The 24,079-nt window shown below is 39.6% G+C and overlaps 1 protein-coding gene and 1 long non-coding RNA gene across 2 annotated transcripts in view; one reads left to right on the top strand and one right to left on the bottom strand.

The window, feature by feature from the left end:
* ZNF516 (zinc finger protein 516) overlaps positions 1-24,079 on the bottom strand; it is a 186,062-nt gene that overhangs the window by 126,506 nt on the left and 35,477 nt on the right. The gene's annotated exons all lie outside the window — the stretch shown is intronic.
* The window catches only part of LOC308189041, a 55,028-nt gene continuing 35,449 nt past the window's right edge, over positions 4,501-24,079 (top strand). The window contains exons 1-2 of the long non-coding RNA XR_013945974.1: positions 4,501-16,337; positions 23,013-23,047. This is a non-coding gene — a long non-coding RNA (uncharacterized lncRNA). The remainder of the gene's footprint in view (positions 16,338-23,012; positions 23,048-24,079) is intronic.

Raw genomic sequence — 24,079 nt, 5'->3', positions numbered from 1 at the left:
CGTGGCATACTCAGGATTTCAACATGCACTTTTGCTTCTCTGTTTCCTACAGTGTAATCCCCTTTGCTTTTTCCCCCGGTGTTTTCAAACGAGCACAGAAAAGGCCGAGTGTTAAACTACAATATACGATTGTCCATTAAGTACACAAATTCTGTTCAACCCAGAACAAACTTTTAAGTCGACAGAAAGCACTATTTGGATTTCCATTTCATCCCAGAGACCCTGCTGAACACCAGTGTGGCAGGGAATACAGCTGTATCAGGCCAACAAAAGGCTCCTGATGTAGCAAGACCTCCTCCCCCTCCTCCCCGAGGAAGCTGACGGCCATGGCTTTTGCTATCGTAATTGTTTGCAGAATAACCAAACCTGTTCTGAAGCAGTTCACTGTGTGGGTGCCTTCTTTGGGAATAAGAAGCGCTTTTATTCAAGAATACCTATCTCACTTCCCAAGGAGAGGAACAAGGTATATGGAAGATATTTCTTCATTTCAAATGCTGTTCTTGTGGAGTGATGCCTCATTTTCTTTCCTTCTATTTATACTTTCTTTTGCTCCTCTGACACAAGTAGCGATCTACTCACCCAAATAAAGCAGTTATTACACACACCAGCAACTCTCGGATTCCTTCTGCTCCACAAAGAATTCCTGAGTACTGGTTTTATTGCAGAGGATCCCATTGATATCAATGGAATGAGCATCCTGTTCGCTCCTAGGAGCTTCATATAATAAAAGGATTATGCTTAATAAAGTCAAATGCAGTAGATAGATCTGCTCTTCACAACACTAGTACAACAAGATTCTTGTAATACAAGCCATACCACTAGCCATACTTTTATTACTCTGCAGTAGGTTGCCATGTGATATCCCAGATATTTCCCCCTGAGACATTAGAACATTTCATGCCAAATCCCTCTAACATCTAAGGAGTCCAGGATCCTATTTATTTTGATGGGACTTGGTGTAATAAAAATAATATGTTGAAAAATAAGTGTGGTAACAACACTGCCAAAAGTACTCACAGAATGATGCTGACAGTACCGCCCAAGCCAATGTTTTGTCTCTCAAGAGAAGAAGGATGCATACGAATGTGTACTGGCAACTCCATTTGGTTTGCCTACATAGTGACTAAAGCTAAACTTGTTCTTTGTTTATTTGTTTGTTTTACAGAATTAAAGAAAGCTGGGTACACCATTTTGTGCTTAACTCCTGGAAGGCTTCCCTAGGTAGAATTTACCTAATCCATGCATCTTTCCTCTTGCAGTCCGTAGCAAAGGTGACATGAAGGGAAAGAAGGGGTGAAGGGGCTGTGAAGGGAGGGGAGAAGCCCTCTGGCTGTGCTCTCTGCCGCGTAGCACCAACCACTGTGACTGTCCTGGTGCAAGGTCTGTACGAGGTCAGTGGATGGAAGCTGGGTGCAGTGTGATGTGAGTAGATGACAATGAGCCCAAGGTCTGCCTAAGAGCTGGAGGCAGCTGAGGTCTCAGCTGGGCAGTGGGAAGTTTTTTGGGGACCCCAAAGCTGCCCGTTTTTGCAGACCCCTGCCTGCAGTGCCACTCTACATCGGCTCCTGAAACTGTTCTGTTCTCACCTCTCCCTCATGGAGGAGGCAACGTAGCAGAGCACAAGCAGCATCTCGACATGCCCCTAACCTTGGTGTGTCCCCATCCACTTGAGAGAAAGGGAGCACGAGGGCTTCTGCAAAGAGCATGTAACCCTACTGGCTTTACTCTCAAAAGTTTTCTACTCAGAGTCCACAACGCTCCGCCGTAGGGCAGGCATAGTAGACAGAATCTTGTTATAAAAAAAAAGTGCCAGTGAATGGGATATTTGCATGAATGACCTCATTTTTCACTTGCTCCCTTCACATTTTTTAAAAGGAATTATTTGCTTGGTCATTAGCGAAGTGTTTTCCCCTTGACTACCAAATGTGTTTAGCCTATATTAAGGATAAGATCCTCTCCAAAGTTCACTGGTGACTTCCAGACCCTGTAAGATTTGCCTGCAAGAGACTGAAACCAACATTCTCATTTAATAATCTCCCACCATATTAAAAAAAAAGTGGTTTTCCAGATTCTCGTGACTTCCAAATGCAAAGTGGAAAATCTCCAAAAAAGGCATTAGTTCATCTAATGCCATTTATTTAGCACACATAAAATTCTGCTGTGCTTCTGCTGCTGTATCGAAAGCAAGTGGATGTGTCACTAGTTTATATAACCTAAAGTTTTGGCTTATCTGGACTCGCGTAAGTGCATTCAGCAGCTTTCTCAGATGTTTAGTTAATAGGGAATTCTGTGAGTTTTACACTTCAACTTATTCAGAGATATGAATGGAAGAATGAAGGCATCAAAGCTGTTGCAGAGTCCTCCACTCCCTGACCTTTGGGCCCATAAACCCATGAATGAATTACATTCATCCACACACAAGCACATTTTTTTCATCATTAATGCAAACCATGGTTAGAACTCCGTCTATTCATCTACATCGAGTTCCACGTGAGCTGTGCACTAGTGGATGCTCAGACTTTACCAAGTGTTTGCAAGACTTTTTCCCTTTTTCACACTGCACAGCTTGGGTCCAGCTGAATCCAATGCCAAGCAGATGAATAAGGAGAGCCCTTTCCCCGGGCATTGTATGGATTGTGCCACAGCTCTATCCCATAGGTCCCAGTGTGGACTCAGGATGTCTCATTTGGACCCAAAATGCTGCCCAGGGAATTATTGCCATGTGACACCACTTGGTCATAGCTGAAGGAAGTGGGAGAGAGACAGCGGCGGGGATAAAGGAGGAGCACAGAGATTTAGCAAGGGGCTTCAAGGAATAATAGCACATCTGCACTCTGTTAGCCAGGCGCTGTGCTGAGCCTGGCTCCGGTTGAAGCTGTATATGCTGCGATTTTCTCAGTTTCGGAGTGATGTAGAATAAGCTAGGTTTTCTCTCAGTGCCTCAATTTTTGCAGCTGTAAAATGGGTCAGTGCCTTTAGGCAGCTATGCTCACTACTGGCACTTGTGATATGGCATACTCAGAGGCTTTTACTGATCCAGGCAGAGCAAACACTGGCACACTTTGTGCGCTGCTTCTGTGCTTAGAATCATGCTTTAGTGCTTTTACCTGACATTGTGTGTAGCAAGGATAATATCCATGCAGCAGTCTCGACCGCAGCATTTTTGCACCTGCCTTGAGTTGGCTGTGCAATCAGAGAGAGGTGGACACACAGCTAAAGGAGGAGAAATATCCTTTGAATGGAACGAAGGTCTGTCCCAAAGACATTCCAGAGAAAAGACAGGGTCTAGTGGTGGTCCAGTATGGGTTAGTTTCGCTTCCATTAGTACTCCAAAGTGGTAAATCAAGAAAGTGCAAGTCGGGAAGTGCCTACTTAGGTAACGACCTCTAAGATATAAATAGCCCCCTCAATACAAACTGAATAGGAACCAAAAGATTTAATGGACAGCATGGGGCTTTTTCGGTGAAAAGTTTTGTTTCTGTTCAGATTATGGATGGAATAAACTGCCTGAAACTAAAGGAAAAAAAAGAGAAAATATATATTCCTCAGTGCTGATTGATACAATTTAATTTTGTTGTTAAAAAAATAGAAGAGTAATACCCAGACACACCTGTGTGTTGAGCTTTACCCCGATGCAATTTCATACAGGTGAGATATTAAACCCCAAAGACTAAGTTAACAATGGAAACAGGGACAGACTGCTAACGGCGGCGGGTGAGCGGCTGCCATTGGAGTAGCAAGTTGCACGTTTTTCACAGCATAGTGGGACGGCTGACAAACCGTGAACCTGCCTGCTGGCTGGCCGCAAAACCTGCGGCGTGTTTAGCCAGCACGGCTCTTGAAGTGGCTTTGTGTTTGCCAATTAGTTCTGTGTGGAATTAGGGCATTAAAAACAACTGGAATATTTTTAATATCAGGAGTATTTCGCTGGGTTTCTTCATTGTCTTTGTAATTTAAATATCCTGTTGTGTAACTATAAAGACAGGAAGTGAGCTATACAAAACCTTACAATAACAGTATTAGGTTTCAGATAAACTGATGTGCTCAGTGTTGTTGGGTATTTTTTTACCCGGGGTAATGTAAGTTTTGCAAATGCTAGGAGAGATTATGTTTGCTCTTAGGAAAACATTTTAAAATCTTGCAAAATAAGCTTTGCCTGTGATGCACAAAAAAATACCCTCCTGATAACAATAAATGACTTGCCCTTTAACGAGAGGCTTTAATTATTTAGCGTTGTGCTTTATTTGTGTTCCTGCCGTGAAACCAAACCCTCTCCAGCAGGCAGACCCGGGTGGTGGGGTAGGTGCCTACCTATACACTCTCTTATTGTTTCCCCTCCAGCTCAGGGCTGGTTTTAGGCAAATCCAAACCTTTGTGCACATGCAGCTAGTGCAGATATTCTTGTTCTTTGGGCATGCCACAGTGAGCTTTCCTGCTGGCACCGCTGCTGGATTGTTTCGTCTCCCCTCGTGGTGATCACACTTGGCTTTCTGCAAAAAAGACAAGAACTTCTTTGTGGGTAAACACAAGCTTATTTTTATATACCTGGATTTATGGGCCTAAAGAAGAATGATGTGTTAACGGGAATATTTATAATTTCTCAAACAAATGAAATCACTTGTGCAACCATTAAACAAAAGTAGGACATGATTTCTGAACCTGTTCTCCTTTAATACGATGATAATTTCAACCATCCCATTCTCACTGAAGTCAGTGTTCGTGTTGTTGCCGAGTGGCTCAGGAGCAGCCAGCTTGTGTGCTTGCATAGCTGATCCCCATTTACACGCAGCGGCTATCAATGGGCGATAATCTTCAACGGGGCAAAACTTTTGCTGCTCAAGTGTATTTACACAAGCACTTTCACACCCACATAGCAGATACACATTCATTATCACATGCACAACGTTACATGTAAAGAGATTTTTGCATTTGTGTAAATGCACAGTGCCAACAGGCAAAATTGCCTGACACTTTGCCTTTATAAGCCCCTCTTTGCAGACAGCTGAATTTTATTAAGAGTTTAGCCATTCTGCTACAATTTGCATGCAGAGTGTCTGATCTGTGCTAAAATTTTAATCAAAATTTCAGCCAAATATATTTAGCTGTTTCTGTGACCAAGGTTAACAGAAACCAGGATGTTTTGCCCATCTTTAAACATCCAGGATCTTCTCTTGGAATTGTTCTAGCACCGCCACAATTTGAAGCCAGAGCCTGAAAAATCTGAAGAGGCTCCCTATGCAAGGGCTTTGCCTTTTGCTATTCTCGTTATACATTTGGCTGTGTTATAAGCCTGTGAAAAATCACAGTTTGCACATGCTCCATCACTACTTGTTCAATTTCAGTTGCTAAATTCTGAGAAGATTCTGCTGTAGCTGAGGATGCTCAGGTTTCTCACAGCTGGTAACGCTGACTGCACCACATATGCTGCGTCCTCAGTTACAGTGTCCTCACTATTGCATGCTAGAATATATTATTCTAGTATGGATTACAGGGGCACAGCCAAAATTTCACTATAGTGAGAACTCACAGCCGTAAGGTTGGGGTGAGTTCCAACAGCAAGTGCTAAGAGGGAGGTAGATTAATTTTGTGTTCTTGAAGCATTCAGATATTACAGAACTGACCACCATGGAAAATCTCCAGAGGAGTTTAATTATTCTTCTTTTTGAGAGACGTGTCTGAATAGCATACAGCAAACAAGGCATGGGATAACAAACTGAAATTTGAAAGTAACAAAATATTGAATTGCTGCTAGTTCCTGAACCTTACATGATGCTTTGTCTTAAAAGTAGTATGTGGCTGTGCAATTAAAGACGAGAGCACGCATTATAAGGGGCTGAGTGAACAGACATCCTCAGTAATGGCATTTTATCTAGTGTTTTGTCTACATGACTTAAGAGGACTGTAACGAACATGGTTGCTGTAATGTGTGCTGTGTGTTTATACATTCGCACAGGCACATTTGTGGAAATGCACGTGCCTATGGACAGCTTGCCCCCAGTCCAAAATAATCAAATATTGATGGACCATGCAGTGGTTAATAGTTAATTGCATTTGACAATATGAAAAAGTCAGGAATAACTAATCCAAAGTTATCAGAGCCAATCATTTACTAGACATTATGGTTGACCCATGGCGTGGAGCTTTCTGCTATCCCACACGAAATATTAAAATCTGGGATAATTGGTGAAGTACCAAGTGGGGCTTTATGGAGTTGCCATTCATGTCTCAGGTAGCTCTAAGCAGAACAACAGGGGAGGACTTTCTACTGTGAACTTCTCTTTACCTTCACCTCTTCCAGCTGTAGGAAGGGATAAGTTCCACTTTCAGCTATGGAAATGAACCATGATTTCAGTTTTATGAGGTCTTATTTCAGTAGCCTGCTTTGAATAATAAACAACTATTAACTTTCAGAGCACACAGAAAAGCATATAATTTTTAAAGCACATCCTGTTTCAAGGACTCTCGGATATAAACTGTTTAAGAGAAATGAATTAAGGAAACAAATGTGGGATAATAGTTAATAATTGTTCCTGATACAGTGAGGTTGTCAATCTTTCCGCACTTGTCATTAATATATTGGGCCTGATTCCCCAACTTCATTTGAGATCCTTTGCAGAAAAACAGAAGTAAAATAATGGGGAAACATGTTCTTTCTCTAAGATTTATTTGTTTTTTTTTTTTGGGGGGGGGGGGGGGGAAGGGGGGTCAGTCCAGCATGGTGCTTTAAAGCCCTACAAGAACAGCACAGTTTACATGATTTCCTTTTGGCTTGCTCAGTGGTGCAGTATGGTGCTGCTTGTGCAGCCTTGTTTCTTGACAGCCCATTTAAGCAGGTTTTAGTGTCAACTTAAACTTATTAACAAGCTTAAGTACAGCATCGCATTTTATTTGGTTTTGCAAATGTCTGGAACTTTTCATGTGGAATTAGCAGAACTCAGTCTTAAAGCCTAATGAACTCAGATAAAACTCAGCAGGATATCCTGCTAGGAACTAATTTTTTTGTACAAAGACAACTCTTTGGTCCTCTTTTTTTTTTTCTTTTTTTTTCTTTTTTTTTTTTTCCTTTTTTTTTTTTTTCAATGCATTCATTGGCTTGTCTCAGAGGCTGGTGAACTATCAGCTCTCTTATTGATCTACTCTGGAGTCACTTGAAAACGTAATTTTGAAAGCAGCATTTCAGCACTCCTCCTTGCTTGATCTCTTTGCTGTGGTGAACTGTGGCACAATTTTCCAAGAACTAGGCTGAAAATCAATGCATTTTTTATAGTTAATAATACATATATATTTTTTTAAATCTTTACATCAGCCTAGTTGTATTTGAGATGCCTCTCTGTATGTTACATCTTCTGCTTTATTAAAACCTGTCCTAGGATTCACATCCCTCCACTCTAATTTAGCTACAAATTGATTCTTAAAGTATCACATTTAATAGCCTTTGGGGTTTGATGCACAAACTATTCTGACGTCTATTCATAGACCCCTATAATGGGACCCACTCCAGTTTATCCCTTGAACTGTCTGTCAGGCTCTCTGGGAAATAATGGCTCCTGACAGTTGTAGAGTTAAAATATAGGATTAATGATCAGCTTTTAATGTGCAAATAGGGTATTCAGCTTTCCTCTTACCCATCTTATTTAATGCAAATTCACTGTTGAAACAGGTAGCTTGAGTTGCTTCTCTGACTAAACATAGATTAATCTATCAGGGTAAATTCCTGAATCAAAATAGAAATTCGGCTACGCACCACAGAGTAAATACCACACACTACATTTGTGCTGATTTATAACCAAGTATTTTTTGCCCTGCCAAACTCATCATCTATTTTTAAGGTTTCAAAACTTCACTTTCACACAAAAATAAAAATAGCTATGCATTGCAGCAAGCAATTTAACCAGCAGGAAGGAGTCTGCCCTTCTCTATTAAATACAGCTGTAGAAAGCCCCGTGGACTTTGATTTAATTGTTTCCAATAGGCCAAAACAATCTGCTACCTGCATTTAGTAAAAAGTAAAAAACAACAAAAAAAGTGATTTCTACAGTGAAGTGTGGAGCAGTTCACGTGTTTTCATTATGAGATTAATAACATGTTCGCAATACTGGGTCTTAAGAATTGTATGGTAATTTTCAATTATGGCATCCTAGCAAAAAGCTATGTATACAAAATAGACTGTTTAAAAAATGTTATGTATTAATTGAATTGGAAAATACTTTGGTATATGGTATATTAGGAAGCACTTGTCCATTATGTTCTGCAGTGACAGGCAGTGTTATATCTGAGGAGTGGACCACTGAGAGGAGACATTGGATTAGAGTGAGATTTAGCAAACCTTGCACCTTTCTTGGAGTATCTACAAGAAAAATGATTTGGCTGAGAGTTAAATACAAGTCAAAACATATAAAAATAAAATAAACACTAAGTCATACTGAAAAATCTTTCATTTTTTAAGCCAGTCACACACCCGTCCATATGCCTCTCATAACCACTGGCTTTCCCAAGCACATGAAACATAAAGGTGTTCCTCAAAACATGAGACTTAATCCTTGCAGTACTTGAGTGCCTTAAGCTGCCAATAAAGCAAAAAGTGAAGCCTCTTGTCTGCAATAATTCCTTTGAAAGTGGTAACATCCAAGCAGCAGGCACATGGGAGTACCCTGAGAAGTGATGGATAAGTAAGAAGAGCAAGAGCACGCAGCACCTCACAAACGTGTGGCTTCGCATGCCCTGTTACTATTGCTTATATCTTTGAGTGCATGCTTTAACACACAAACAGGGAAGAATACACTCACTTTATTTGGTAAATCTGGTTCAAACAGCTTCTAAATGCCCCCAGGGATTTCTTTTGTTGTTTTGCTAACAGTGTCAATTTACTCCGTTACCACTTGTTTCTAAGAAAGCAAAGCAATATATCATTAATAACATAAGCTACATTTAAATTAACCTCACAGACATTGTTTATAACATACTTTGCTATTCTGTGCTTCATTTTCCACTGCCTTCTACCTTGTATTCACAGCTGTGCAAAGCAAGTCAAAACAGCAGTGCAAATTAGGGACAGTTCAGCTGAGAACGTGGGGTTGCAGACATGCTAATTAATATATATTTAATAGCCATAGCAGGCAGCGAGTTTCTAAATTGAGTGAAGCTGTGATCTCGCTCTCCGTGGGCCACAGGATGCTCGAGCTTCCCTCTGTACTGTCCCTCACTGGCAAGTTGTTCTGCTGTGTCGCTCCTGCTGTACTGTCCCGGCAGTGTGGTAGGATGGAAGGGGTACACAACCCCTGGGAGAAGAAGCCAGAAAAGAAAAAATAGAAAAATAAATGGGAAATGTAAGAATTAATGGCTGTTTTCCCAGGGATTCAGTTCCCTCTCCCAGTTCACCACGTGGCTGTGCAAACAATGCCAAGGACAACATGAAATAGTGGCAAGGGAAGGGGGAGAGGAGGCTGCTGGCAGCATTGATAAGTTGCTCATCAAATCACTCCAGGAGAAATGGGATTATTGCAAATAGCACCAAGGAATGTGCCTTCCACAAGAGCCAGCAAGGAAATGATGGAGATACAGCTCCTGCTCCAGCTTCTTCATGTCCTGCTGCCACCATACACTCCAGGCTTCCTGGGACAGAGCAGGAGCGCTATTTGCCCAGCGTAAGGTATTGTTTGTGATGCAGCGCACATGCAGCAAGGTGTAGTCCTCAGACCTGGAGCTTTAGTTTTCAGCATCCCTGGGGTTTGGGTTTGTGCTGGCTCCAGAAGGCCTTCAGCTTGGAAGCTGGTTGTGGCACTTGGTTGAAGTTAAGCTCACAGGTTTTAAATTATTTGGCTGTTTCTTTGTGTTTTGAGAGAATTTTCTATGGAGATACGTTTTTAGATAGATATTTATTCTATGATTCTGTGATTCTTTAGACTTTCTGCAAAACCTTTTTAGAGCACACAACTGAATAATTTTAGTGGAAAATTAGATTTTGCGTTTATCAAGTTTCATTGAGAAAACTTTAAGACACTTGTGGTTGATCTGATTTCTCTGCCACAGCCAGTAAACTTTAATATTTCCTTTCCAATTCGCTTGCTCAGAATTTACAAACAGAGGCCTCCAAAAGTACAGCTCACAACCAGGCAGAAAAATTTTCACTAACTCAGTGGGCAGAGCTGAACAGAGTTTGGGATTCAAATAACAAGGGGGAAAATTACTGACAACTAGGAACTGGGATAGATGCCTGAGGTGCAATTTGATGGACAGGGAGGCTGCAAAGGAAGAGGAGCTGGGAGCAACCCAGAAATCAGCCAGGGAAAAGCCAGGAATCACAGCCCCCTCCCAGCTACCCTCAACACATCAGTGCACTGAACTTTGAAAAAGGCACGGATGGATCAGAGCGTCCTTGGTGTTTTGCTTAGCCTGGCTTTTGTGACTGTTTGTGGAAAAAAGGGACGGGCCTGTGATGGGAGGATGGGTTCCAGCCCATGGGTTTGAAGGTCCATCTGTCCCCCTTTTCTCCCCAGAGGTTGCTGTTGAACCACAGAGCACAGTGTTCTTTATTATTATTATTATTATTTTAGTATTTATTTATTTTTTTTTTTTCAGCTAGTAGCCTAAAGTAAAGTCAGGATTGGAAACTCTCAGAAAACGGGAGTCTGAGATCCTGGGGTTAAGGGGGGGGACCCCCAGCTCAGCCCCACACAACTCCCTGCTGCCTCACGCCATGTGGCTGGGCCTGCATGGCTGAAGTGAGGCCTACTAACTCTGAGTCTTGTCCTGTGGCCCTTCATTCACCTTTCTGTTTTGTTTTGGTTGATTTTTGTTTGTTTGTTTGTTTGCTTGCTTGCTTCTTTGTTTCTTTGCTTTTCTTTGCTTTTCTTTATTTATTGTTTCTGACCTTGCATAACTTTCCAATGGCCATGCAAAATCTTTTGGACAGTTTCCATCTGGGGCAGAAATCCTTCCTGACAGGTTCAGCAAAGACTGACATTTAATAGATTCGCTTCAAATTCTTTAAAATTGGGGTTTGAAATGGCCTGGGCACCAGTTCCAGCATGACCAGGATCACAGCACAGCAGAATGTGTGCAAGAGGGTGCTGTTTCTGTTTCCCTGCATTTTTACAGCTGTCTTATATGCTGTTTGGATGTAAATACGGGGTCAGATTCAATCCCAGTCAGCATTGATATATCTTCTGGTGATATAAACCCTGCATGGGGATGCAAGGTGGAAAATCAGTTAGTAGATGGGTTTGCCATAACGGAAACCCACCATAAACAATCGCATAAAGAAAAACAAATCTAATAAAAGTGAGGACAGCTGACAGGGCAACTGGATGGTTTGGTTGCAGGGATGCAAGTGCAGTCCTGTGGAGCTGAATGGATGGTCTTGTATACCCATATTTACTAAAAAGCCACCCTATTAACACTAGCAACCTGCAGCGAAACTGGGAAAAAACAAACAAACACACCCTTCTGGGGTTTCCTTCTCCTCCCCATCCCCCTGCCTTGTTATTTTTAAAACGGGAGCAAAGGGGCAAAAGAGCAATCCTTGCCATTGCCAGCCAGTAAATCTGGTGAAACAATGGGACAAATAGTTAAGAAGGGAGAAAAGGGAGACAGAAAATAATGGGGTCATGAGCAGTTGAAAGGTTTGGCCAAATCCGACCTTTGTTTTAATGTAGTTTTAAACCAGCAGAATTATATCTGGCAAAAATTCATCTGCCTAGCTTTTTTGATGTTTTTTTTTTTAATTTTATTTTTAAGAAATAATGCCAAAGAAACTCAGTTCATCTGGTGGAACCAAAAGATGTAGTGGGAAAAAGTATGTTTTATTCTTCCTTGTAACAGCTGTTAAACTTCAGTGTGTAAAATCTTATATAGGATTAAAAAAAAAAAAAAAGTCTTAAAGTTCTTGTATCTCTCATTTAAACTGGGAAGGAGTTCATAATAAAGTCTCAGTCAATCCCTCAAAATCATCCAACATCTTCGTCCCCAAGCAAGGGGAAAGCAGGCTTGACATTGATATTACTGGCTAAAATACATTATGTAATTTTCCTCTCCCATTCACTCCCCCCACTTTATAAATCAGCACATTTGCCAGATTAATTTATACTGCGTGTGTGTGCATGTGTATTTATAAAAGAAAGGGTCACAAATTCCCCCCCACCCTTTTTTTTTTTAAAAAAAAAAAAAAAGAAGAAAAAATAAAAGAAAAAAGAAAGGAAAAAAAAAAGCCTCTTTTACATTAGGTTTTAAAATCAGCCAGAACTAAACACTGTACTTCAGGAGCTGCTCCTCTTGCTGTGTAGCACCCTTGCAAGATACCTCGGGTGCAGTTTCCAGGCAGTTTAAGTGATTGAACAAGCTACAGCCCTACCCCTTCGCTGGGCCATGCCCCATATTGATGGTGCACAGGAGTGCATTAGCGCTGCTGCTTATCTGACTCCTTCCTGAGCCAATTTAAACAACTCACAATTTTTTGCTGGGTTACCTTTCAGCTGGTTTGAGACTTGAAAGTGAGTCATGGGGAGGTCAGGGGAGCACCAGGGCCAGCAAGAGGGCAGAGTCTGGAAACATACCACCAAGTCCAAGGTGAGGATGGCAGCAAGCATTGGGACAGTGTTTCTTGCACCGTCCAGCTTCAGTTTCTCCCACTCTCACTATTTATTTTGAACAAAAATTGACCAGGAATTGATCCAACTGAAGATTGTCCAGCCAGATCTGCTGCCCAGTGCAGCTCAGTGGGCAGCTGTGCCACCATAGCAGAAGCTTTTGAAGAGCAGAAGCAAGAGTGGGCATCCAGGGACAACGATGCACTGCTCCCTAAAAAATACATTCCTTAGGCTGGGACTGTTTTTTGAGGAAACAGTGTCTCTGGTTGGGAATTTCCTGATGAAAAAGGTCAGTATTGAAAAAAAAAATAATAAAATCAGTTCTTAAATCCAATCTGTTACAGACACATCTGTTAATGAACTTCTAACCAAAGGGACAGGTTTCAGTTCACTCTGGTTCCTCTCCCACCATTCAGTGCTTAAGTGTCCTCAGCAGACAGTAATTATCAATCCTAAAGCCAACAAGAATGATGTCATTTTTAGTTCATCGAATACCAGGTATCCCAAGGGTGTCCTTCACCAGAAATGTAGCAGTTCTGAAACCCGTTTTGAATTTTGGCTTTGGTGGGAGGGTGGTAACTTTGGGACTAAAAGCATCTGAAAATTCAAAATGCATCATGAAATAATGACTTTCTGACAGACTCTGCAATAGGCTACCAACATGAGTAATAGTTGACATTTCAGACTCTGGGTGACCCCTGGATATTTTCTAGCTTTTTTTTTTTTTCCAAAACAATAAGTTTCTGAATAACTGTGAGATACAACAACATAAAGTATGCTGAATACATGGGATTACCTATACGCTGGCTGCAGTCATTTTAACCACACCATCTTGCAATAAAGGTTGATTTTACAAGTGAATACTATAAACATGTAACCTATTGTGCAATGTTGTTTTTAAGTCAGATGGCAAAATAGATGAGATCACAATATGACGCAGAGATCACATGGTAATTCCTGCGTAGTCTTACTGGATTTATTCTGAGGAGTTATTGAGGCTTTCTGCAGAGATTGTATAATAGCTGCAGTAGAAAGAGGCAAGCTTTTCTAATAATACTGTTGAACAAATCAGGACTTTCCAATATCCAACCAAAGCCTGATTACACTCATTGAAACACTAATGTCAATATTTATTAACTAATATTAAAATTACTGTCATCTCATTTTTGCAGTTAGCCAGAAAATCATTATGTATCCCTTTTCAAAAACCATTGACTTTTCCTTAGCACAGAAAACTCTATTATCAGTCTTTATAAAATATTTATGGCTTTCCCTGACATTCTCATAATATCCCTAGGAGAACAATCAGCATTCCTTTCGCTGAAAATAAGACAAACCTTTTCTCCCTTAAAAAAATAATTAATGAATTAAATATGAATGATACTCAAGCCAGAAAAGTATAAAAGCTACTGCCCATTCATCTGACATGCCAATGGGTGATGTGGGTCATTTCCCTTTCTTTTAAGAACAATCACAGGAATCTGGTTTAACTGCTTTATTATTATTATTAGGAAAAAATTGCTCCTTCGAGAAGCTGCCTTGAAGTGTCACTGAGGGGCAAATTATTATTCATTTCACACCTGATAATATGGAGAGTGTTACCAGGCTAAATGGAGGGAGCTGCTCACGGATTCTATGAGGGCTTGTTCCGTGCCCTTGATTGTTTGTGCTACCATTTCCCCATGAACAGCAAGCCTCCTTGCCAATGTCTGGGGCAGGGCTATTTTCAGAAGTGCTGCATCACCCGTATTTTCATTAGAAGCTACCGGAGCTCTATACCGTCTCACATTTTCATGTTACTGCAATATTATTCGATGCTAATTTCCCCTGCTGTACCTGATTTACAAACCCTGATGTGTCAGCTTGCATTTTACTGTTTGCATTTTCACCTGTAACCGCTTTGTAAGGGGAAAAGATAAAAAGGGGAAAACCCCGCTATCCCTGCAGGATCCATATCAACAATACCAGCTGTTTAGTTCGCAATTTCTGCCTTTGTTCAAACTTTTAGCATGCAGTTGGCTTGTTGCACCTCTCTGTGTACTTAGCTGCATCGCCATGGCAATAGGAAAAAAAAAAGAAAAAAAACACAACACGATGCAGATTTGGAGAGAAAGGAAGAAAAAAGATAAAACACCACTGTCATGTCAAGGCTCGATGAGGTTGGAATAGGCTAATTTATCTCTGAAGTTAAGAGACATTCAATTTGAAAGATCAGAGAGGTTAAGAGGAGTCTTGAAGTGGAAAATTTCCAATTCATAAACATACAAAGGTGTCCAACGTCAGGATCTGGATTTCCCTAAATTGGGTCAAATAAGTCAGCCTTCATTCAGATAGGACACCCAATAAAAATCCTCAACTAAGGACTGGAGGATTGGGCTAGCACTTTTTAAAGAGACATAGTAGAGAAACTAAGATTCAGCTTCTATCTTTATCAAAGAATTTAATAATATATATTTATATGCATATAAATGATATATATGATTATATAAAGAAATAGACTAATTTCTATTTACACATTATATATATGATGCTATTTATATAAAATAGTAATAAAATTAGATATTTTTTCCCCAATTTCTGACTATTTCTATCTTTTGCCTTTAAATTCTTTTGGCTCAAGTATTTGCAATTCCAAAATCCCGCTGTGGTGCTATTTCAACTCAAGAATCTAGAGAGATCGGCCGACATGGACAGAACAGTACAAGAGTTTCACCAGAGAGTTCAAAGGCTAACCTTGCAATCATTTACTCATGCGAATATTTTTTAGCTCAATAGCATTATTCTAGTGACAATGTTACTTTGACAGAAATTGAATTTTTCAAATGCTTGCACAATTGAATAATTTTATGCATCTGAGTAGTCTTCTTCTGTGAAGCTACTGCCTTGTGCCAAGCTAGCCATGTGCAGATGCATTTCCGAGGAGGAGAGGGTTCCCCTGATAGTGATCCTGGGGGTTTATGAGAGTAAGCCATATTGACCAGTGTGTGAATAAAGCATTGTGCATCTGATGAGGCTATTAGCAACGCATAAAAATTCAGCAAGCAATATCGATGAAATGTAAATCTAAATTTTAAAGAACATGTAGATTTTATTTTCAGCGGGGATTTTTAACATGAAAATGTATCTTTAAAAATTCACTGCGGCAAGATCAGTAAATATAAATAAAACATGTGAAGAATATTAATCTTAGTAAAATTGAAGAAGCAAGCTGTCAATGACTGTCAGACACAATATGAACTGACAGTTGCATGGCTTACAGTCTGACACCGGGATCGTTACCTGTCTGTTTCTCTATCAAAATACCTACAGGGAATAAGAGTTTGCAGATTGCAGGCATGGGTGGCAGTGGGGAGAGGGGAAGAGTGGTGAAAATGGAAGCCTAATGACAGCTGCGAAACATATATATGCAACATATTCATTAGGATTAATCATCAATCTTAAGGAATGGCTTACGTCATTCATTATCATCATTACTGGAGAAGAGCTTTAAAATAGCATCCTTATCTTGCAGATCCCACTCTCCCCCTACAATCAGACTAAAAAAAAAAAAAAAAAAAAGCAAACCCAACCCTCTTCTTAACCAATGGCTGCCACATACACAAAACATGTAGATGAATGTTTAATTGGGTTCACACATTGATAAAACTTACAGGAAAGAGTCAGAGAGTATCTGCAGATGCTCATGCAAAAGGATGCTGCAGGTGTGACGCTGGTCTGGTCTCTCGGAGGTCCATCCTGGGAACAGCTGTCCTGGTAGGCATTGATTTAACCTTGGGACTATACTGTGACAGGGTGGCTGGGGTCACAGAAAGCACAGAGTGTGTTTCCTCTGGGCTCCCAGGATGCTTAAACTTTGCGTGGACATTTATGTGACTGGGAAAGAACTGCTGAAGATATTTCTGTTCTTTGCAGTCCCTTTTCCTAGGTTTTACTACCAGCTTAACCCACACCTGTGAGTCCTAGCTATGGGTTAAGCACAGTGGGCTGAGATTAATTACACTAAAAAAGCTTGAATAAGTGGGATGCTCCCCAGGATCAGCAGAGAAGATGGGTCAGGATCATACCCAGACATGGAGTCACTGAAATGCCTTTTTGTACTCATTTTGGACAATTAGGTGCACAAAACCACTGATCTGTTAGCATTTACTGTAACGGCAATTGGCCAGAGAGGCTGGCTCATGTGGAGCCTCCATGACGCCACCACACTGAATTCTTGAAGGAATACCTGTTGACAAACAGCACTGAATGCCAGAAATGCTCCAGGGTTCATTTAACCCTTAAAGAACACCCATAACCAGGCTTGCAAGCAAGTCGGGATCCTGTTATCTTAAGACTTTGCAATGCACACAAGAGAAAAGATAGGAAAATTCAGCTTTTTCCCCTTCAAATCTACAACTGCACCTTCATATGCAAAAGGTGTGTTGTTCCCCAGTCCCCCAGTCCCAGTGTTCCCATCTTCCCAAGCTGGCTGGCTTGGGAAAGCCACTGTGGGTCACAGGAACCTTGTCTGTGGGCTTTTCTAAAACTCCTGAGTGGCTTTTCCTGGATAAAAGCCAACTACAACAATACACAGTTGGGTGAACAACACAAACTTTTTCTATTAAATTTTGTTCGGTGTTAAAATGTGTATCCATTTCTCCCATGCTGAAAGTTCTTCATGACCCCGTGTCATAAACATTCATGCAAGAAAGGAGTACTAGTACGTCCTTATGGAAGATTTTATGCACATATACACTGGAGACTTTCATTTTGAAATGTATTTCTTGCAAGGCTTCAGACAAGAAACTTGATGAAGGTTGCGTTCATCCAGTCTAGGAACAGAAGTAATACCATGTGACAAATCGCCATCAAAAAATGCAGCTCTGGTGTCAAGTATTTAATATCAGCTGGAGAGTGAAAAACAGCTCATAGGGAGAATCTTTGCAACATTTATCAAGAATTCTAATGACAAATACATAAATATAATGCAATTTCCTTCTAGCTACAGCTTGTTAAAACTTGACTGAACCTCAGAATTTCAGCAGAACATTTCATTAAAATTTCAGCTGCCAAACAAAACTAAAAGACATCATTAATGATAACTTACAAGGCAGAATTTCATACTTTTCAACTAGTTTTACCAAGTTAACTACTAGAAAAAAAAATGGCACTAATGAAATGCATTCCTAAGGCCTCCTTATGCTATACCAGTGAATGTGAAGACAACGGACAGAGCAATAGGTAGAAATTTCATTATCCTCATATAGCTTGTTTTTACTTTATTTTTTTAAAAAGTAGAAAATTTTATATAAGTCTCTCACACTTGGTAATTTCCATTAAAGAAAATCACTGAAAAGTAAAGAGGAAGAAATGTGTATATGCATTGTATTATATTATCCAGGTATTTATATTTATTTAAAACTGCATAGCTATTTAATATTAATATGCTGTAGATAGTAAAGTAATAATTTTCAGTCCTTCCTTGAGTAGAATTCCCATTACTAATTGCAATTATTTCTTCAGCAGTAGTAGCTACATTCTGCAGCTCCAATCTGTAATCTCTTTAAAGAAGGTACTTTACACAATGTAGAACTCCTTGTCCTTAAGAGCTACAGAGTTGACTGCAAACTTCAAAGTGAGGAAACAATATTGTCTGTATTCATTGTTGCTCAGGATACACTAGAGTCAACATTATGACTGGTATACTGTGTAACAAAGGTAATTTCCAAAGGCATACTAGCCCACGCTAGAGCCAGAAATAGCAGAAATTACACAATCCATTATGTAGACACCTTTTCATACCATGGATGAAGTGGATTTTGGTGTGGATTTAGCAGGCAGGAAGTTAGTACCCATCATGATTCATAACATCATCACCCTGTCCTAGAGCAGATGTTAGAGGGTCTGGACTTCCTATTGTCCTCCGTGCAGGTGGAGTTCCAGCCTGCTAAAATTGACAATATTCCCACTGCCATGTTGTTGTAGCATGAACACCGAATTCCTAGGATATTAAAAAACGTATGCACTTAATTCCTATTTGTTTAACAAAATACCAAACCCTTTGGGACAACAAAAGCAAAATTTTCCAAAGTTTATGGCCGTAATTTATGTGGAGATTTCTTCCGCAGTGGCAGGGGCCTCAGGCAGTGACTATAGGTTTTCCTGTCTCCCTCCATCTCCTCCCTCTGGTGTCAGTCATGATGTACGCCATGAAAGTCTATCTCTTAATGCTAAGGATTTGACCTGGGGACTACAAACAGGTCTTAGTCGAGGTCACAGAAAGGCAGAGCTAGGAAATGGAAAGCTTGTTTTTCTTTTTTTTTTTTTTTTTTTCTGTTGTTCTTGCACATTCTTCAAGCAGCTATAGGAACAAGCCTGTTTTCACTCTCTGTTGTGTTATTTGGATTTTAAAATTAACCTAGAAGAGTTCAAATCTGAAATCCTAGTTAGCAATAATGATTCCTCTTCTTTAACCACACTCTTCTCCCCATGCTTCAGTAACCAAGTGCGGTAGTCCTTTGTTAAGAGGGGACTAGACTTTCAAAAGTTAATGTGGAGAAAAAGCCTGCCCATCCCTGCAATGGTGATACCTTTCTAGGATGGGAAGCCCATGGGAGATGGCCACCGTGAACCTCCCTCACACCTTCCCAGGCATGGCACCATGGGCAGCAGGGAAGGGCACCTACAGTACTTGCACGGTGCCCTGGAATTTACCCCAGGAGCACAGAGCATCTCAGGAGACTGAAGGATAGGCTTCTGAAGGTGTCTTGGTGCCTAACTCCTATTGTACCCAAGAGGCTTTAGCACTGTGTCGTTAAATCAGGTGTGTAGAGTGAGAAAGAGGCGATCAGGCAGGGAGCGAGCACCCTTAAGCACATGTTTTAAAGTGAAATATTTAGGCAGATGAACAATTTAGTTCCTTCTAAGAACCTGATCCACAAGGAAAAGACACCTGAATTTGATACCTTTGGATAAATGCTTTATAACCTCTCTGTATAACCATGAAGAACCACTCTCATTAAGGCAGAAATCATCCCTTTTACCCAGCCAAAATATGCATTTGTACTAGGCTTATTACCTTCCTCCTAGACACAGCAAAGTTCAGTCTCTACTACTGACACGCAAGGTTTGCTTGATGCTACGGGCTGCCACTGGGTGCAGTGCACCGCTTTTCCCCTAAAGCTGTAAGAGCCACAGTGCTCTGAATAAATTACTGTGGAGGTCTTGCTAACACAGCTGCACCCCGATGCTACGAGCTCGGTTCTTAAGCCACTGGTCGGACATCCAAGTGACATTAGCCTAAGCCTCAGTACAGCTCACCTTACTGAACAAAAGTAATAGAAGACACAGATGCTCAGCAATTTTGTTCAGGGCCAAAAGATAGATTTCAGTGTCTAACCTAGGTTTAAAAATACACTCTGTAGTCTGAAAAAGCCTTTCTTAAAGTATGGCACGTTCTAAATGTATATGGTAAGTTAAAAATATACTTAGTTCATATTTCTTACTTTTAAATTAAAGTCCTTCATTCCAATGGTTTGTCAGTAAAAGTAATATAGAGATAAGCACTGACTTCAGACCTGTCCAAAGCAATGAAAGCAAGCAGTGGATAGAATAAAAAAGGCGTTTCTTGGGTGTTCATGGATGTACAGGTTTGACTTCGGGATGGAAATTAACAGGAGGCTAAGAGATAATAAAATCACCAGAGACCTGCTTATGCCACTGTTATTTACATGAAGCCTGATCTTGACCTGTATACAATTAAAGCTTGAGGAGTAATGACATTCTCCCTCATCCAAGATTTCTGGAAGTACTGAATATTAACTTACTCTTAATGCGTTCCTTAAATTAATAAACAAGCAGAACTGGCCCCTTCATAGGTAACACAGCAAATAAGGAAATCATCAGGTTCCTGGGAAATGAATGCTAGACATTATTTTACTCCACTAGAGCTGCATGCCCTATCCAAGAATAAAAACTTCCTGTGTGGAACAAAGGAAGTTTGATAAAAACATACACACACACACATTCCTCCCTGCTCCCTTATTTACACATTTTATATGTGAACCAATAAACCACACATTTTTCATCCATGCTATTCATATTGAGCAGGGAGTCATGACAGAACAGTGCAGGCTGGTAAAAGCTTTCAGTGACAAATTTAACCTATCTGGAGTGTTGAAGATCACCCGATTGTTTCAGGATATTTTTAGTGAGAAGGATAGTTAGTCTTTAAATTAAAAATTAAAAATCTCTGTCCTCTGCCAGATGCTTTTACTACCTTGTCAAGAACTTCACATTTTTGCCTGTTAGTGATAATCGGACGGTTTGAGGCTCAAGTGTTTACTAGAAGACAAAATATGGTTTATTCTATGCCTGATAGCCAGTTTACATATTCATGTATACTTCTCCATCTTCATGATAGCTCTATAAACTTTATAATTTGCTGGATTAGGAAACTATCATCTGTTTTACACTGTAGCAAAACACAACATTTTTGTTTCACTCTGGAGAGAATTCTGTGGTCAGTCTGCATGAAAAAATTGAATTTTTATATGCTTATAAGTTGCTGTTGATCTTACCCACAAGAACAGTATCCTAAAAAAAGGATCTGAGCCTAACTGTACAAATAACACGAACCAACAGGCATGTGTAAAACTATCCAAAAATGTACTGTGAAATCCATAGTTATTATTCCACTCTTAAGTCACAATACAGACCTTTAGTGATCCACAGAAAAAAGGCCTGTGAACCTTTCCCTGTGGGTTGCCCATCACTGTTCTGAGTGGGACTTCAGTCACCATCAGTCTCACCTCAAGTGTCTCACGTACGTGTCACCTGCTGAAGTTAATGACAAAGCATCATCAAGATGATGAGGCGCTTGTGGTTTCTTTCAGGCAGCGCCAACCATAAGGAACTACCTGAATTCCAACTGTGACTCTAAGATAATAGCTTAATTACGGGTAACACCATCCCGCATAGGATTACACGATGCAAGAATGAAATGTGTTTCTCATTTCTTCTTCCCCTGTCTCCACACTTACCGTATCTCCTGTCACTCTTTTTGCTCAGTTCTCTTCTCCTGCCTCTTCTATGTTTTTTCATCTTTGTCTCTACCTCAGTTTTAGTCTAAACTATCCCCATATCCACCATATCTACTTAGTGTTTGCGTTGTCCCTGTTCCTGACTTGCTTGCTAGCCCTGTGCTATCATAGAGTTCATATGAACTCTCCATCGTGTCTGGAGAATTCAGAGAGCTCACCAGAAAACACAGCTGCTGGAGAGAAGTAATTTTTACTAGAAAACCCTTTTGAATTACAACTCTGTCCTGAATGTAAAACTTATTTATTATTTAAAAAAAGTTTTTAAGACTCTTCGTACAGAAATCTTGACATCCTTCTTGTTTTACCTGAAATTAAATGTGAACTGTGTAAGTGATATTTTCAGCAAAATCCTAAAGCCAATGTGGAGAACTTCACATAAACCTAGCATAAGAGCCCATGCAGATTGGAAGACTAGCTTTCATTATTGTAATTATAATCAATTTGTTACACGTGTAGAATGTGCAGCACCACTTGTATCTCTGAGAAACTTTGTGTCAAAATGCATCAAGCCTCTGTAGCTCTTGGTTCTTTGTGAGTCAGAGTTGGCATGCTGCAGAAGCCATACATTTTCAATACACTCTTATATTTGTAGCATATGTTTGATTCTACTATAAATATATATATATATTTAATTTTTATATTTCTATATATTAATATTTATATTTTTATTTTAAATTTTTTATATTTAAAATTTATATTTATTATACTTACCTGTGGATTCTAGGCTTTCTTTACTGTTCAAGAAAAAAAAAAAAAGCGGTATTTAATACATTGCAGTTTCAATAGAAATTAGTGCTTTTGTCCTGAGACCTTGAGGTACCTCAAACACATATCTGAATATCAGCAATGCTTGTATAATAGCTATGGAAAATATCTCAGGATGTAAAATGACTCATTTGGGGCCAGAAAGAGAATCAGAGGTGGAGCTGAGAGTAGAAGCCCAGACCTCTGTCTGCTGCTCCTCATTTATTGACTCATGCTGCCATATGTCTGCAGTGACTTTCATCTGAAGAGTGAAGTCCATGCCTCTAAGAAGTAGAAAACGTTGTATTTATCTATCTCTCTGCTGCACATGTTCAGAGAGATTTATAAATTGTATATATTATTACAGTATATTTGTTGCCAACAGTAAGCCTATCCCTTGGTCAGAGATGTCATCATGTTTTCAGACTACCTTGGCTTCTTCCTTTCACTAATGCCTTGAAATTCAGACTAGATATATAAAAAGGTTCACTCTGAGCATATATACACTGAAATAATGCATAATGTCTAAGTAGCCTTTCACAGTGAAACTGCGACCATAACCCAACTGCAACCGATACAAACTTTATTTTGTTTTGATTTTTAGGGAAACATCCAAAGCTTCCAAGACACCCCAAACAGGTATTCAAAGTTAAGCCAACAGACATTGTTTGCATGAATCTTTATAAAGTAAAACCACAGTCATTATTCAGTTCATTTTCTGATTCTGTTTCTTGCATTATCCTTTAGAGTACATTGCATCCTTAATCCTCTGCTGCCAGCTGCACACATTCTCTGAGATCCAAGTCTTTATACTTAATACAGAATACACTAGTACCAAATTTGTACCATTACACTGCCTGAAGTAATTATAATTAGAAATTGAGCAACTATTGTTTAACTTAACCTTATCTTTAGAATCAATATTAAAAGATAAGATAAATTTTTAAAATGAGCTCTCAGAAAACACATCTTCCACAGAAAATTGCTGTAAGAAGCTAAAGAAAGCAATGAAGAATTAAATCCTTTCCACAGTGTTTTAATGTCTAGAAAAAAAAAAAAAAAAGCACATCATTTTATATTAAATTCCATTTAAGTTCACTATTAAATTTCCCAGATGTTTTAAAATGGCATGTAAAGTCTACTAAGTATTTTCTATTATATTGTGCATAATGATATAATAACTCCTAGCAAGTGAATTAGCAAAATACATATCTGAATGACTTTTATACAATGTATGTGTCAGTACTGCACAGATTTTGAAAACAGTAAGAAAACAGGTCAGGTAAGTTTTTATTTCTCTAGCAGTAGATGTTCTGCTGTCCCATATCTGCAAAGCTAAAAGATATTCTTTATCTTTTCAAGCATTAAAGAAATCTTGAATAATTCATACCCAGAAGTATTAACTCTACAACAACAACAAAAAAAAGAGAGAATTTCTTTTATTGGTTTCCCAGTTTGAAGACATTTCAAAATATTTGTGAGATACTAATTTTACAAATGTAATGTCCTTGGGAAATGAAACTTGATGCCTGCTTCCCTAATCAGCCTTGACTCCTTGTTTATTTTATGTATTATTCAGTTTCTGCCTACTCTGTCCTTATTGAAAAAAATAGATGAAATTCCTGAATAGTGGCAGAATGGATATTCTTAATTATTCGTGGCTATCATAAG

This window comes from Anser brachyrhynchus (assembly GCF_964034855.1).
Source record: "Anser brachyrhynchus genome assembly, chromosome: 2".
Classification (NCBI taxonomy): domain Eukaryota; kingdom Metazoa; phylum Chordata; class Aves; order Anseriformes; family Anatidae; genus Anser; species Anser brachyrhynchus.
The sequence above is the reverse complement of the archived record's forward strand: the minus strand, read 5'-3'. Positions and strand labels throughout refer to the sequence as shown.